General features: G+C 42.5%; 2 non-coding genes across 2 annotated transcripts; both read right to left on the bottom strand.

Moving 5' to 3' along the window:
• Positions 1-2,506: 2,506 nt before the first annotated feature.
• trnal-aag (transfer RNA leucine (anticodon AAG)) lies at positions 2,507-2,588 on the bottom strand. The gene has a single exon. It is a non-coding gene; the product is annotated as a tRNA-Leu (tRNA).
• A 4,034-nt stretch (positions 2,589-6,622) lies between these two features.
• trnak-cuu (transfer RNA lysine (anticodon CUU)) lies at positions 6,623-6,695 on the bottom strand. Its single transcript has one exon. It is a non-coding gene; the product is annotated as a tRNA-Lys (tRNA).
• Between the last annotated feature and the right edge of the window lie 9,368 nt (positions 6,696-16,063).

Here is a 16,063-nt window from a genome sequence, read left to right as displayed (position 1 = left end):
TTTTCACTGCCTGAAGCAATTGAGAATAATATTTCTGTCTAATCAACAAGTTCGCATTTATTATTGCACACCTCTGGAACAGAAAGAACGTGAGCTCTGGTCTCCTACGTGTGAGGTTAATGACACTTTCACTGCCTGAGTGGCGCCTGATGTATTGTTAAGTAGGACATCACCAGGCTAGATGGCTGGTTTTGTGGTCATTCAGGTGGATGCCAGGTGTGAGAGATGCTGCAAGTTTGAATTCTGCATGAGCCCTTGTTGCCTTTGACGTGTTTTTATTTAATCTTCGAGAGAGCATGCATGTGTCTCACAATAAAATATATTTCGGTGTATGAACACAAAACGGTCTTTGCTGTGAATATATTGCACCCATCCACTTCACATGATGAAGGAGCCGTGCTCTGACTGTTTGCGATTTCAGGTAAATCTGTTGGACTATAACCTGATATCGCGTGACTTCTGATTTTATATCATATTCGAACGAAAATGAATCACATTTAAGCAATGTCTGCTATCAGTAAACTGGCTCCACAGTACTGTTGATGAGTGCTGTATAAATGGAAATACATTTCTTTTAAGTGTCTTTAAATCCATCCAATCTGTTTACTGACTCTGATCACCGAATAGAATTTCTCACTATCAGCTTCATCAAACTTCCAAAACCCACTGCTACCCACCTACAACATTTTAAACAGCACCAACATTGTCAGCTGTTAGTTGGAACATGGAAAGAAAATAAAGCAGATAACCCAGTTTGCAGCTTCGTAAATCTTTCAAAATGCTTTGTGAACCAGACTCAGGGGAGAGACAAGCGAAAAATTTCTGATTGAGCAGAGTCACTCAGAGCACTTTTCCCTTCTTTATGATGGGGGATATTGAACCTTATGCTCTCGGTGTCATTATCTGAGCTAAAACATTGAAATAACAAGAATTCAATGCAGAAATCTGGGGATTGGCACCATCAGATACTTGGGAACAGACAAAAAGCAGAAAGGCTCGAAGGGAGGTTGACCTGGGTGCAGGTGAACCTGTTCATGGTAACACGGATGTCTCTGCAGTGGATGGGATCACACTGTTTCTGTGCCTCCACAATGAATGTCCCAGACTTTATTTTGGGAAAGTAAAAGTAATGAAGGACAATTGCTCTTCTTTGTCAAATCACAATTTCAATGTGAGATTCCAATGTCCATCTCTACTTACTCCATAGGTTCAGGTGATGAACCCACTTTCCTGAAATTCTTGGAGCGTTACCTCTCTGTTTCAAACAGATTGATGCTGTCCAGCGTTATTGACATTAATAAAAATAAAAGATACCACGTAAAATTGGCCAGAAAATATTCATAAGAATGTTACCAGTTGCAGGATTTGGACTGTTGGGCGAGGCTGAACCGACTTGGGCTATTTTTCCTGGAGCATCAGAAGCTGAGGAACGACCTGATTGAAGTCTGTAAAATCATGAGGAATATGGATAAGGAGAATAATCAATGTTATTTTTCAAGAGGGGGCCCGAGCACAAAATGAGGGGGCATATATTTAAGGTGAGAGAGGAATAAATTAAAAGGGAAAGAGGGGCATTTTTTTCACGCCGAATGTGGTGCATGTCTGTAATGAACTACCAGAGGAAGTGCTGGAGGATTCGTAAAAATTACATTTCAAATGCAGCTGATCCGTTTTGTCTTAGAGGAATGAGAGCTTTCCAGAGGTGAAGCGTTCATTCACTTTTGCCCCCAAGAACTATTCTCTGTGTCACCTCCCCAGGTTCTCAATGAGGATTTTGGATGCAGGACGATACCTTAGAAACCGTGTTAGCACCTCAGGTATCGAGTGAATTCCCAAACAGACAGACCTTAACGTGCAACTGAAGTAAAAATGACAATTCAAACGTATTTCCAGATACACCGAAGCATGAAAGCTTTCTGTGAAACACCTCCAGTTTCCTGCATCACGAACGTCTCACACAACTGGCATCAGGGAAATTCCAAACTGCTCTTCCAAAAGCACTGGATGTTTAGTGCAATGACGCTTACTGGAAACTGCTCAAATCAGGAAATCAAGGAATAGTGCAAGAATGACCCAAGAAAAGTGAATGCAAGCAACCACAGTCTCGATTAGATTAGGTTTCAGTTCTGGTGAACAATGTGGGTGTGCCTGCATCGCAACGATTTCAGTTTATCAAGAAAGTGGCTCATCAGCACACTTCAGGAATAAAGTGGAAGAAATTTCACATCTCAGTTACTCTCCTTTTCACCAAGAAATGGAAAATAACTGTGTGCTGGTCCAGTGCAGGATTTTGTTTCACAGGAGCAGTGAAATAACAATCGGCATTCACTTGCAGCACAGCCTGTTTGTCCTCACTGTCATGCTGGGGGAATTCTGCACGTGTTAACCACTGCACAGTGGAAGCTGACCTGATGAATTCTGTGTGCTCTCCCACATCAAAGATTCTGCTGGGCGAAACACAGACAAGCTAAATGCAGTCCATCATCTGTAGCCCCGATACAACACCTGGCAGTGGTGGGATTTGAACCCACACCTCCACAGAGACTGGAACCTTAATCCAGCGCCTTAGACCGCTCGGCCACACTACCAGTCACGTGACAGCTTACATTTTCCAATGCTGTTACTGCACACAAATAAAGCAAAGGCACAGGGAAATGCTCGGAGGAATGCTGTCTCCTCATCCATTTTCTTAGCTGCTCAGCCTTGCCCGGCTACAACATTAATTTCTCACCAGAAGTCGATAGCTCTTCAATCAAAACAAATACCAACGGAAAGCTGAATGCATCTCGTGAGATTCGGTTCAGCAAAAAATGTAATGTGCCAGTGAGAAAGTATGTTCGGCTATACTTCTCTACTTCGACAATGAACACATGACTACATCAGATTTCTGGAATTTGGATTTTTGCTTCGGTCAATGATTTCGCTTATTGCTTGAAATAGAATGAGTTTCGTGTTTACACAGAGCATGAAAAGCCCTGGAATGCAGGGAAATGCCCCAAGCTGAGCAGGCCATGTACGAGACGATGCCGTGCAGTTTACTTACAGTTAACACGCTCGCGTAGCAGGCCAAGTGGCTGAAAGAAAGTCCTCCATCTGATAAATCCAGGTTGGCATTAGAATACAATAATGACGGATCACGTTGCGAGGCTGTTCAAACCTCGGTGCAGGTACGAGCTGCTTCTTTTTTGGTCTTTCTTCTAAACCATCCATTTTCCTGCAGAGCTTTCCGGGCCTGGACATGAACAAATGTCAGACGGCAGGCAGCTGGTTTGGAAATGTACGTGGGAAACAAAGAAAAGTGACTCACTACGTTTTACTAAATTCCACGGTACTTGCTCAGAGACACACAGAAAAGGCACTTTGTAAGCATATTAACAGAACGCAAAAGGCGATCAGAGATGTCAAAGAGGTGCTAACAGCACGTGATTGTGTTTTGTTCAAGAAGTGAAAAGCTCTCACGCCTGAGTCACCTTCACGTCTCTTGCTGCTGACGGAATAAGTTAGAAGTTGTTTCACCAGATCTGCATTGGCTGCGCTTTCCTATCCCTCCTTGTTTAGATTTTCTTGCTCCTTTGCGACGAAAGTGAAAACAAAATGGACACAATCTTATTTAGCAGTCTGTCTTGTCATTTCTTCAGCTTCAAACCCAACAAGGCTTCAGTTCAAGAGCGCACTTTAATTTCAGTTTCTGTACGAGAGCGCGAGTCTGTAAATCCATTTGTTCCTGTTGTTGACTCAATAAGCCTCTAATAATGTGCCCGGTGCTTAGAAATGCGACCATGTTTCGCGACTCCAAAACAAGATTGAGGACTTCTGGTTCTGATTCACGCACTTTGAGATAGGGCAGACGACAACAGAATGACGCCTCTCAGAGACTACTTTGAGCTGCATTTGACAGAGAGGGTAACACATGAATGAGTGGTGCACTGTGACACCAGCATATCAGGCTTCTCCTTGAATTTGAACCGGAATGCTCTTGCACCTAAATCAAAAGCGACACGACTGCACGACAGAAAATCATCAAGGTCACGCCAAATGCACTCATAAAAAGGTTGAGCACCTGCACTCTAGAAATCAGCCCTTTTCAGGAGCAGGAAGGAGAGAAATTTAACAAAGCCTTCTACAACAATGCATTGTAACTACTCTGCTTTCCTCAAAGTGGTATGACAGCAGCAGTTTGAAGTAACTTCCCAGAATGAAGGGATTGCTAATGACGAGGGCAAGGCAACACTCTCCACAGTAATGCAGAAACCTTTCGTTGTAATAAATGGAACGCCACCGCTTCTGCCTAGTTTTGGACCAGGTGCCACGCGCATGTTAGGTAAATGTGATAACCACTACACGACAGAAACACTGCACCCAAATTGTCTCCCCACTGTCCTTCAAACACGATTGAAATTTGCAACCGTCCAACATTTGTTTTCAATAGATCGATGCTCTCCAGCGTTATTGACATTGTTAAAAGTACTTGATACCACGTAAAATTTCCCAGGAAATGTTCACAAGGATGTTGCCAGAGTTGCAGGGTTTTGACCGTTGGGCGAGGCTGAACCAACATGGGTAATTTTTCCTGGAGCATCAGGAGCTGATAAACAACCTGGCAGAAGTTTGTTAAATCATGAGGGATATGGATAGTGGGAATTGTCAATGTCAATTTCCACATGTGGTACCGAGAGCAAAACGAGAGGGCATATGTTCAAGATGAGAGGAAAATCAATTAAGTGTTCTGAGGAACATTTTTTTTCACGCCGAATGCAGTGGATGTATAGAGTGAACTGCCAGATGAAGTGGTGGATGCTTGTAAAAATTACAACATTTCGAAGGCACCTGAATGCGCGTATGAATCGGTTGGGCGAAGCGGGATGAGAGCCTCCCACAGGCAAAGTGTTCATTTGCCAAAAATGACCATTCTCTATGACTCCTTCCGAGGTTTTCAGTGAGGATTTTGGATTCAGGAAGATACCTCACAAATAGTATTTGCACCTCATGTCTCGAGTGAATCCCCGAACAGACAGATATTAACATGCAACAGATGCAAAAATGACAAGGCGAACATATTTCCACACACACTGAAGCATGAATACTTTCTGTGAAACAACTCCAGTTGGCTGGGTTACGAACTACTCACACAGCTAGCATCGGGGCAATTCCAAACTGTTCCTCCAAATGCGCTGGATGTTCCGTTCAATGACACTTACTAGAAACTGCTCAAGTCAGAAAATAAAGGAACAGAGTAAGAACGCCCCGTGAAAAGTGAATGCAAGCAATCACAGTCTCGATTAGATGAAGTTTCCCTTCTGCTCAGCAATGCGGGTGTGCTTGCACCGCAACGATTTCAGCGTATCAAGAAAGTGGCTCATCAGCTCCTTTCTTGAGGGAAGTGACAGAAATTTCACATCCTAATTACCTTCATTTTCACAAGAAAACATATAACTTCAAGTAGGTTCAATGCAGGATTTTGTTTCACAGCACCAGTGAAATAAGGATCTGTATTCACTTGCAGCAAATGGGTGAGCAATGCAACTTGCCTGGAATGTGAAGCAGCAGCGCAGCCTGCTTATTCCCATTGTCATGCTGGGGAATTTCTGCACATGTTAACGACTGCACTATGGAAACACTGTATGGACGCTAACCCAATGAATTCTTTGCGCTCTACCACATCAAAGATTACATTGGGCAAAGCAGAGACAAGCTAAACACAGCCCATCCTACATAGAGTTGATATAACAGCTGGCAGTGGAGGGATTTGAACCCACATTACCTTAGAGCCTCGAACTTTAATTCAACAATTTAAATTGTTCGGCCACACTAGCAGACAGCGGCAGTGAAACATTTCCCAATGTTGCTACTGCACACAACGCAAGCGAAGGTGCAAGGAAGTGGTTTGACGATTGCTATCCTCCTCGTCCATTTTCTTAGCTGCTCAGCAATGCCCAGCTACAATATTAATTTCACACCAGATGCTGATCGTTCTTCAATCAAAACAAATACCAACAAAAAGCTAAATACATCTTGCCAGATACCATTGCGCAAAAAATGTCATGTGCCTGTGAGAAAGTATTTTTGTTTATACTTTGATAAAGAACACATGACTGCACCATATTTCCGGGTGCACCCAGATCACTGCTGTTACAGCGTGAAAAAATCACAACTTTTCCTACCTTTTACCGATAATGAAAATTTTAATGATTAAACCCACGAGGCCACAAACTAAGATAATTTTCCCATTCAATTGAATTTCATTCAAGTAGACTTCAGTGACGTTTTCTGTGTTATCCTCAGAGTTACTTAATTCTGTTTCAGCTCCATTTGTCATGGACCCGCCCAGGAAGTGACCATTCTCATTTTGTGTATCTGAATATACTTATTGGTGCAGGATTGGAGTTGGATTGGCGCCTTTGTAAGTCTTGTTATTTATTACATAAGTGGCTGCATGTACAAACTGATCTCTGGGATTTCCAGTGAAGTGGAAACAATGTTCAATTCACAACTGGAAACCAGTATTTTAATCGAAGCAGTAGAAGGGAACTCATGCTTTCAGCACAGCAAAAGCTGCTGGTTTCACGAACAATACTGGAAAGCTGTGCTTCACTTCAGAAAGCAAAACAGTAAGAAGCTAAGTCGCCCAGCGTGGGGCTCGAACCCACGACACTGAGATTAAGAGTCTCATGCTCTACCAAATGAGCTAGCCAGGCTTGACCAAGTGTTCCTTATCTTCTCATTTCACACCGTGCCATATTCCCTGCAAGCTCATTTCAACGTGCCGAAGATGATCCACGTCGAAAATCACATGTTTCCAGCTCGTTCCTCTCAATCACAAATAACATCATTTCGATCTTCCACTTTTCAGCTCTTACTCCTTCAGAACATTATCATCCATTTTCATTTAACATTCAAAATTCATATTTTAATGTCAGCGCCCTCATCCTTTAGCTGCCCATATGACGGTCAATCACTCTGGGAGATGGTGAATCTGCTTCATTTCTGTTACAGACTGTGTGAAATGTGTATCTGTCAGCCCATTCTCATTGAACACATCCAGAACTTTGTTTGCTCAGTGCATCAGCAAAATCTGCACCTTCACATTTGGGGACTGGATTTTCACAGTTTTGTTAAAAAAGCTTGGAAGATCAAAAAGAATTTGCTGCAATCCTGGTGAAATGTCCTCTTTCACAGGAGATGAACCAATCGTAAGGAACAGGTTTCCACTAGTTGTGTCAGTTGAGTTTTCCCAATTGCAGTTAAGAGAAATTTCCACTCACTCAGAGATTGTGTCGATGCTGCTCTGGGGTTTACTGAGTGGGATGTAATCTCCCTGTTTTTTTCTTGAGGCTGTGCTCGGTGGATGGAGAAGATTGGCCCTGGTTGTAGAATCTTCCCTCCCAGATACAGTGGACATGTTCTGCTGATAGCGGGGGATTGGACAATGTCGTGTCAAATTCTCCTGCTTGCCCCTGTCTCACTCAGTGTGGAGCTGTGGAAGAGACAATCATTGATGATTTTGTTTGATTCCAATCTCTTCATAAACTTTTGTGAATTAAACACAGGGACATAGCTGGTTTAATTATTAGATCACAATTTAAGAATAACTACATCAAAACCTGTATGTCTGGGGTCTGACTGGATAACTGTGGAGCTCACAAAGTTTCAAAGCTATCTCCTGAAGGCACAACCACGATTGACAATCTTCTGTATCACCGAAAACATCAAAGGGCAGTAAACAAAAGAGGTTGTGTCCCTGGGCAGTCTCAAAACACCATTCTTTCTCCCAATAACCTCATGCACTGACCATTTGCAGAACATGAGGCTCTTCAAAAGCTCCTCTGCAGAGCGTCAGCCTTGTTGCATAACTGGAGGTTTCTCAATTTTCAAAAAAATTTCCAGTTTAGATGTGATGCTTATATTCCGCAGAATAGCAGTGGTGACACAAACATGAGCAACAATGGTAACATTCACAGTGTTAACAACCAGCAAAAATAATCACTGCCACTGCTTCGTTTCAATGGTCCCCGCTCTGTGAGGCTTGAGTTTTACTGGCAAAGAAAACACATTTGTCATCACGCAGCTGCTTCAGGGTCTCCTCTTTTACTGCTGGATTCATCGTGGAGTTCCTTTCTGCTCTTCCACAAGCACATCTGTTTCTCCTTTTCTTCTATTCTGATCCCTTCATTCCCACTTCAGTACAAATAACGAGGCGAGGCGGGAAAAAAAAAAACCTGCAGCCTTACTGGGGAATGTTGTGATAATGGCACAGATACCACGAGCTGATCACCCTCGTTCTCTGCCGTCACCATTCATTCTTTTTTACACCAGAAGTAAAGACATTGTTATAATCCTATAATTGTGGTAGCATTGTTTTTTTTTCTGGTGGATTAGAAATTCCATTTTGAGTTCTGAAGATTCACAATCTTTTCAGACAAGAAATGTCTCCTTACCTCAGTCATAACTGACAAACACATTACCTGGGGAATGTGAGCCCAGTACCAGACACTACACTCTCAAAGTGTCTCTGAATTTCAGACTTTTCAAAGGGCTGAAATGGGAAATGAAAAGTATGGACAGATGGATTGTCGGAGAATGTTAAAGAGGGTGTGATGGATACAAAGAGACAAAGAGAGAAAAATGGAGACTGATTTGAGGTAGACACAGAAAAGACCAATTCTCTATTCGACAAGGCTTCCACCTGACACAAAAGAAATAAAAAGGCAGAGGATTTCACCACTTCATGGCAAGGGAAGCAACATTAGAGCTGATTAAGTCTCTTTAAATGTCAAAAGTTGACGTTTGTAAGCTAATGAGAGCACGGTTTTGGTAATTACCTTGATTCGACAGATAAAGCAAATAATTCCTCCCGGCATTATACAATCAAAATGCAGAATTTACAGACAGTTACGAATGGTCAGTGGTCCTCTCTTCAGATGCTGCTAGTCTTGCTGAGTTTCGCGATCAATTCGTCTTTTGTTTTCTGTCAGATTGCTACAGTCCTTTGTTTTATGCTAATCAATAATACGAAGGAGAAAACTGATCAGCTGCTCACTCCTGAAAAATCAGGGAGAGGTGTTATCACCACGATAGATTAGTAGTACAGAACTCTTACTTAATAATGGGGAATCAAACCCAGGCGAAGGCAGTGAAAGGGCCAAATCCTAACCACTGGGCCACCACTGAATATAACAGAAAAGCTCGTGCTTTTACGCATGACATTGCTTTTTTGTTTTCCTTTCTGACCATTTTCATTGCAGATGGAATTCTCCATTTCTGAGATTTTACAACGTGGAAGAAGACTACTTGGCCCTTCGTTTCAGTGCAACTCATCAAACCTCCATTCATTCTAGTCCCACCTTCCAGCATTTGGCCCATCGCCTTGTGTGCTTTGTCTTTATGCAGGCAAATGTCAATGCATTTATCCCTGTGATGTCAAACAACACAACAAATGGGCCCGAAGTTTGATTTGGTAAATCTGTGTTATTACCCCCTTGAGGTTCTCATCTTCATTTTCACCCACAGCAGGAGACACAGGAGCACATCCCCGAGAGTGACAGAAACCTCAGGATTATACATGCTCCATGTCCTTCACGCCCACTCTAAGTCCCCAGGCACAAGCTTCTGTGATAAAAGGCAGCTTTAGTTGGAACACAAGTAACTTCTCCAGACAATGAGAACTTTTTCTGTGAGCTGGGATATAAAATGGACAGTTGAGCTGAAATAGCCTCACAGGCTGCTCATGTGCAACTTTCAATTTCAAATACTCACTGACCCAATCACTGCAGCTCCTGGAATCTGATAGCACAGCCTCCGGCAGGTATCCCTAACTGAAAGCATCCTGTACACGACATGTCTCATCTCTTTCTGCCTGTGTGCCTATCTCACCTCCATCTCTCTCTGACTGCCAAACTCTGAGGTCAATGAGTTGCTTGATACAAACTCAGGCAGATTGTGAATCCAATCTTTACCTGCAAAGCAGGGCCAGGAATTGTAAGGCACGAGGGATTGAGAAGCGATGGATTTGCAAACAGCTGGGTAAAGAGACACCAGGATCACACCTTCCTGATTCTCCCAGATACTGATTCCAGGAATATGCACAGTACCAGTTACCCCAAATCACACTGTCTAAATGCCTAAAGTGTCTGACAGATAGATCAGGGAGAGTTGGTTCAATCCCTTCCTGGCTCTGGTGCATTTTGTTCTATCACTTCACAATCTAAGCTTACTGCAGCTGACCTAAGAGATCCCCAGCACAGAAAAAGACCCCTCAGCCCATCAGGTCTGCAGCAGCTGAGCTCGAGCCCCTGACTGTTCTCGAACCCTTTTCTGGCACTTGCCTTATTGACTCACGCAAGTTAGCAACATCAGTCTAAATTAAAATGCACCTTAAATCGTGTGAGGTTTTCAGGCTTCTTGCTCTCTGACAGGCAGTGGTTGACCTATGCCCCTCATAACCGATTTGGGTGAAATATTCGTCGGCCACCTCTCCTGTAATACCTTTACCAAACAAGAATACAAGGAGCAAATCCCTTTTAGCTCTCAACTGCAGTCAGCAAGACTCAAACAGAGCAGGGATAGCCAACTGATTTCCCGCTCATCATCTTAGCCAATCAGCCACGGCTAAAAACGTCACAGCGCTGATCTGCTTTCCAGGTCTCTCTCTCTCTCTGTGCGTCTGTGTGTGTGGAGCTGAGGAAGAGTGAATCATTGCTCAGTTTGTTTCAATCCAATCACTTTTCAGATTTCTAAAGGGTTAAATTCAGTACATGATAGATCCGGCTGTTTCATCCCAATAGATGGGATAGACATTAATTTAAAATAAAAACATGAATTTCAGGAATAGCTCAGCAGATCTGGCAGAGAATCGGAGTCAACGTTTGAGGACTCTGTTTTATCCCACAGGTACTGCCAACCCTGCTGAATTTCTCCAGCAGTTTTTGTTTGTCTCATTGTCCAGTAGCCGAGATGGGATTTGAATTCCTGATGTGCAGGAATGTGAATTTTTTCCATGTCTAAAGTCACTTCATGTCGCATGAACATCAGAGTGATTGCCCAAGCCTTCAAAAGAAGGGGCAGGTGTCTGGATTGTTTGTGCTCAGTCGGAAAATTTACCCTTCATTCTCCTGTGATTCCCATTTCCAAGAGTTTCAAAAGGTTCAAAAAGCTGGAGATTGGGCTTTCTGTTTTGTTTTCTCAACACTGCCCCACCCCACCCCTCAACCCCCTCACCCTCCATCCAAATGTTAATATTTTCCCAAAATCTCTTCACAATCCTCTGCCTTGCAACGTATCCAGGGATGAGGAAATCCCGTTTCGTGGAGTGATTCCCGAGATCGGAAATGTTCTCTTTGGAACAAAAAGGTTTACCCACAGATATCCAGGTGCTGTTCACAGTGGTGGATGAGGGGTGGCGGGAATAGGCGGGGTGATGGTCAGGAGAAACTGTAGCCACTGACCAGGATCAGTTACCAGAGGGCTGCAATTCAAAATAATTTATGCAAAACCATTTATATGAATTAAACACAAGAATATTGCAGCAACTCAACACATTTAGTGGCACGTGTGGAAAGAGAAACAGACCTCAAATTTTGAGTATGGTAAGTTTCTCGTTCAGAACTCGTGTTTCCTGAATGTCAATAAATGACCAGGGGGGTTGGTGAGACAGATTTTCTCGAGTTTGAGCAATAACTCATTGATCAGAAAGTTATGTAAAATAAAAGAAAAACGTGCAATGCTCCAGAAACAGTTGGCAGGATTAGAGCCTGCATAGGGAAACCCCAATGAATTTCTATTCTATCACCTTAATCACTCAGATAAAACTGGGCAGAACCTGCCACACTTTACTATTTCTCAATAAATGGCCAAACTCTCTACTGGGTTGGCGAGACAGGTTTTCTCGAGTTTGAGTGTTAACTCATTGATCAGAAAATCCTTTGAAAATAAATTAGACGTTCTGGAAATGTAGAGGACATGATTCTAACCTGTGCAGGAAAGTCAAATTAATTTCTCGTCCATCATCTTAACCACTCGGCCACGACTACAGGGGGCATGCTACACTTTAACATTTCTCATGGAATGGTTTCAACAGGAAAGAGGAGCATTCGGCTTTTGTTGTGCATGCCAAAACCCTTATATTTCTTGTCATCCAGTATTTGATCGGAGCGGAGGTTGAATTGAACTAGATTACTGAGAAATAGAGTGAATTGCAAGAATCTAGTTCCATGAGCAGAGAGATTAATAGTCTGCTCATGGATCGAAAAAGAAAGATGAATTTATATTTTTAATGCGCCTTTCCCCACCATCTAAATCACAACCAAGAGAGTAATTTTGAAGCAAAATCTGCATTGGCCAATCTACTACGGGGAGAGTGCAGGGAAGTGGAGTTAAAATGCCTATCAGGCATGATTTAAATGATGGAGTGTACTCGATGGGCCGAATGGCCTTACTTCCACTCCTGTGTCTTATGATCTTATGGCCTAATGTGCAAATCAGGGCAGGTTGTTTAACCATGGGTCAAAAAGGAAATTGTTTCAAATACTCACAATTGCCATTGGGTGTGCCAATGATTTGTTGACTGACTTTACGTGTTTGCTGTGCTCTGATTTACACCCGGGTGCGTAATCTCAGGGGAAGTCGTTAACCAATTAATACAGAGATGAGGGGAATGTTCTCCCATTCAGAGAGTAACAAATCCGTCGAATTCTTCCAACAAAGTTCTGATAAGGCTGGGTGTATTCAAGGTTGAGATAGACAGAGATTTAGTCATTTAGGGATTCAAGAGCCACTGTGATAAGGCAAAAAAGTGGTGTTGAGGTTTAGACATGATCTCAATTAAAGATGTAATTGACCTCATGTGCCAAAAGACTTCCATCTGACCCAATGTCTTATTAATTGACATTTGAAAAAAAAGTGAGACAATTGTAAAGGAAGTAGTAGAGAACGTTTATAAAAGGTTATTGCAGTCAAACACAGTAAACATTGTTTGTTGAAAGGCAAATCACTCTTGATAATGTTGCAAGGCTTCTTTGGTAATATTGCAAGCACAGCTGATAGAGAAAAGTGGCAGACGAAGTGCATTTGAACTTTTAACTAGTACTCAGTAAGGAACCATATCTCAAGTCATTGCACAAGGTCGGGGTTTATGCTGTTAGGTATAAACGGGCATGGGTTGCCCATTGTTAATTAACATAAAATGCAAAATGGGGATTAATGGATATTTTTCAAGTTGGAAAGATATGATTTGTGGAGTGTCGGAATGGTCAGCCATAGGACTGCAATTATTTATCTCCGTGTTAATGGCTTGGACGAAGTGCAATGTGTTCAGTTTGGCTGAAGATACAAAATAGGCGGAGGGCATGTTGTGTTAAGGACATGCAAATCTGCAAAGGGATATAGGTAGGTTAAGTGAGTGGACAAAAACTTGGCTAATACGAATTCATGTCGGCAGTGTGAGTTCTTGTATTTTGGTAGGAAGAGTCAAAAGGTAGACTACTATTAAAATCGAGAGAAATTTCCAGAAAATACGGTACAAAGTACCCTGAGTGTTCTTGTGCATGAAGCAAACAAAGGGGAATGACATATTTATTTTTCTGGCAAAAAATTGCCTCATTTTCCTGAAGCTTGCAATGAAAGATAAGGTTTCCCGGGAAAAGACAGAAACTAAGTATAACAAGAATGTTGCCAGAACTGAATAAGATGAAACTTTGCGGAATGTTTGGTTAGGCTGGGACTGTTCTCCTTGGAACACAGGAGGCTGACTGGAATTTATAATCATATAAAAACATTTATTAACATTCAATATTCTTAGGGGCCATGGCAGTCTAGATAGGGACAAATGGTTTTGAAGAGCACAAGTGAGAGGAACTATAGGGCATCATATCCAAATATGGTTTAGCCCATTTAATTCAGAAATGAGGAGGAATCTGTTCGCCCAGGGGTCAGTGAACTTGCGGAATTCTTTCCTGCAGATGGCTGTTGTGACTGGATTGTTGGGTATTGTCAAACTGAGCTGGACAGACGTCTAATCAGTAAGATGGTCAAGAGTTATCCAGGTCACGCAGCAGGATGGAGTTGAAGATTATCATTGAAATATGCAGCAGACTCGATGGGTCGAATATTTCTGCTCCTAATTCTGTCCTATTGCTCCTTCATCATGTTGTCCTTAGTCTTATTTAATAAATAGGTCCACAATTGTTTGGTCGGTCTTGGATAAAATTATAGTCTTAGTTTCACGCTGCCACGCCTTGTAGATAATCTCGGCCCTTTCACTCTGCTCCCTCTGTATTTGTTTTCCAGCGATGGCATTTTGGATTCTTTCAACTGAATTGAAAGTCATTTTAAATAAAATTGACTGCCACCACTCCACAAACACTCAACAACCCGGTTTATCTTTGTTATTAAGCCCTGCCCAGTGTGACTACTCACACAACAGCAACACGGAGTCATTCTCTGTCTGAACTTTAAACCAAGGTTACAGTAGGGAAAGCTCGTTCCGAACAACGAGACCATTAAAGAAGCTACAACTTAACAGTAAAAGTTGGTTCATCAGCATTTCTTCTGCCTTGTTCCTTATTCCTTGTGTCAGTGAATCAAATGTGTCTCTCAGTCTGTCAAGGCTTTCACTTTTGTTGTTTTTACACAGCCGTGCCTTTACACTTAGAAAATGCTGGGAATACTCACAATCCCTCCCTACCTGCGAATGAACGTTTCTTTGATCAAAATAAAACATGTCACACAGGAAGGAGAAATCTTCAGAGTCTTAGAAAAACTTCAGGAGGAGTCCTCTTAGTTTTCTTCTGTCATCTTAGCAAAAAGATGATTATCACTTGGATTCCGTTTGTCACAGAGAGTGCAGGGAGATCGTGAAGTTCCGATGCATCTTCTGCGTGTTCTGTTCCTTGAATTTCAAAATTAGGCGACTTTGAGGTCCCTGACTTTAGACTCATTGTCCTGTTGTACTGGCAATTCATCCACATGATTATATTTCCTGGTGACTTTGACTGTAACTCACACAACAATCAGGCAGAAAACAGCACCAACCAGCATTGGAACTGAACCATTGGATTTTACCGATACAGTCGATAAAATTCAGCCTCACCCTTAATGTGGAGGGGTGGGGAGGGTGGTTGCGGGACTGAAGTTTCATCCCCTGCTGTTCAGTAAGGAGCATTCCATCTGTAAAATAATTTGTTGTTGATTGGAAACATTTCTTCCTGAACTCACTGACATCTGCTTTAACAAGAGGAGCTGAAATATCGTTATAGATTGAAACGTAAAGTTGCATGTTCACAAATTAATTGAGAAAATATCTGTATAATGTTTGCAGCATGACATTGTTACTGAATGAATGATGCGGCGGCCCACAGGGAGGCAGGTGTGTGATTAAATTCTACGATGAACACGTTGTGTATGGGCAAACAACATCCCTGCAGCAGTGTTCCCAATATAAAGCTAACAGGAAAGTGCCACATGTAACTGAACAGGAGAAACGCGATCAAGCAGCACTCTGAATCAACAAGCTCTGCTGCCATATAAAGGAGAAGTACTTTCCAGAGCTGACAAGCCATGAGCCTGATGTGATTTGAACACACAACCATCTGATCTGGATTCAGACACGCCACCGTGGCAGCACAAGCCCACAGTCGATAGAGGCACTGCTGCGCGGAATTAAGTGAAGTGGTCATCCCCAATGAGAACGTAGTGAAAAAAGTCGGTAGAAAGGTCGGACATTTCTTGTATCTTTCCTGCCCGCTCTCTCCGTGTGTCTCCAAACTTCTTTTTTTTCACTCTCCACCTGTTTCTCTGTCTCCTATTCCCCCTCATTCTGCCCTTCTGTGCTACATTCTTTCGGCCTCTCTTTTCTTGCCATTTAAGTTTCCCTTTGATACATTCTGATCTGAACTGGGAAGATCGATCTCGGGCTGTGAGTCACAGGGTGGATCTAGGAATTACTCTCGAAACTCCATCAGTTACAACGAGAAATAAACGATTTGGTTGTGGGATGGAGGTGGGGTAGGTTCCAAGACAGATATGCTCAGGCATTTTCCACAAATGTTCTTGTGAGTAAACAACAACATAA

Source organism: Stegostoma tigrinum, unplaced genomic scaffold (genome assembly GCF_030684315.1).
Source record: "Stegostoma tigrinum isolate sSteTig4 unplaced genomic scaffold, sSteTig4.hap1 scaffold_49, whole genome shotgun sequence".
Classification (NCBI taxonomy): Eukaryota; Metazoa; Chordata; class Chondrichthyes; order Orectolobiformes; family Stegostomatidae; genus Stegostoma; species Stegostoma tigrinum.
The sequence above is the reverse complement of the archived record's forward strand: the minus strand, read 5'-3'. Positions and strand labels throughout refer to the sequence as shown.